Source organism: Mastomys coucha, chromosome X (assembly GCF_008632895.1).
Source record: "Mastomys coucha isolate ucsf_1 chromosome X, UCSF_Mcou_1, whole genome shotgun sequence".
NCBI classification, from domain to species: Eukaryota; Metazoa; Chordata; class Mammalia; order Rodentia; family Muridae; genus Mastomys; species Mastomys coucha.
Window position 1 is genome coordinate 147,538,597 of NC_045030.1, and position 1,566 is coordinate 147,540,162.

Here is a 1,566-nt window from a genome sequence, read left to right on the forward strand (position 1 = left end):
ACCAAAACCCAACAAGAACAAACCCCTGTACCCTGCCCCATTCCCCTGCTTGCCACCCCACCATCTCCCACTTACTGGCCCTGCCATTCCTCTACACTGGGGCATAGAACCTTCACAGGGCCAAGGGCCTCACCTCTTTCTTTCTTTTTTTATTAGATATTTTCTTTATTTACATGTCATGTGATTATATGGTCATTTTCAACAAGAACAAAATGGCCTCTGCCATCTTCCCAATCTCAGACATTTGTCTGGATATACATATGGCTCTGTGTGTTTGTCTGATGAACACAAGATCATTGCCTATCAGAGTCTTCTCCACAATTACTTACTTCTATCACACAGCTTGTGTACATATTTTCCATGGAGATTTCTTTTAGAAATACTCTTGCCTGTACTACATCTACACTCCCAGATCAAGCTCTAAAAGCCCCCTGGTGGTGATACACATTTGGATCCTTCACTGTCAGGACCATTTGTATAGGCTTTTATCTTTGTTCTGATTCCACATTTCTAGCACTGAGTTTCTAAGGTAATTTTCAGATCATAAAGCCCGCAAATACTTTCTCCATACTCCCAGGTTGTCTTAGTCAGGGTTTCCATTCCTGCACAAACATCATGACCATGAAGCAAGTTGGGGAGGAAAGGGTTTGTTTGGCTTACTTCCACATGGCTGTTTATCACAAAGGAAGTCAGGACTGGAACTCAAGCAGGTCAGAAAGCAGGAGCTGATGCAGTGGTCATGGAGTGATGTTTTTTACTGGCTTTCCTCCCCTGGCTTGCTCAGCCTGCTCTCTTATAGAACTCAAGACTTCCAGCCCAGGGATGGCACCACCCACAAGGGGCCCTACCTCCTTGATCACTAATTGAGAAACTGCCCCACAGCTGGATCTCATGGAGGCACTTCCCCAAATGAAGCTCCCTTCTCTGTGATAACTCCAGCCTGTGTCAAGTTGGCACACAAAACCAGCCAGTACAATTGACCCCTTGCCAGCTTGGCACACACAGACACATCACTATTAAGCCTAAACACTTCCTTTCTTATTCATCCCCAAGATCTAAAGTCCCACAGTCTTTACATATTAAAAGTTCAATGCATTTAAAATGTCCAATATCTTTCAAAATTCAAAGTCCGTGGGCTCTACTAAAATACTTTCTTCCTTCAAGAGGGAAAAATATCAGGGCACAGTCACAATCAAAAGCAAAACCAATGTCTGGGATCCAACTCACAATCTTCTGGGCTCCTCTAAGGGCTTAACAGGTCACTTCTCCAGCTCTGCCCTTTGTAGCATACATCTTGTCTTCTAGGCTCCAGATGCCTGTACTCCACTGCTGCTGCTGTTCTTGGTGGTCATTCATCATACTGGCCTCTCTAAAACACTGACTTCTGCTGTAACTAGGCTTCACCAATAGCCTCTCATAGGCTTGCTTCATGGTGTCAAGCCTCAACTCCTTTGCATGACCCCTTCAGTCCTGGGACATCAATTGCAACTGAGGCTGAACCTTCACCAATGGCCTTCCATGGACTCTCACTGTGCTGAGCCTCAGCTGCTCTTCATGACCCCTTCA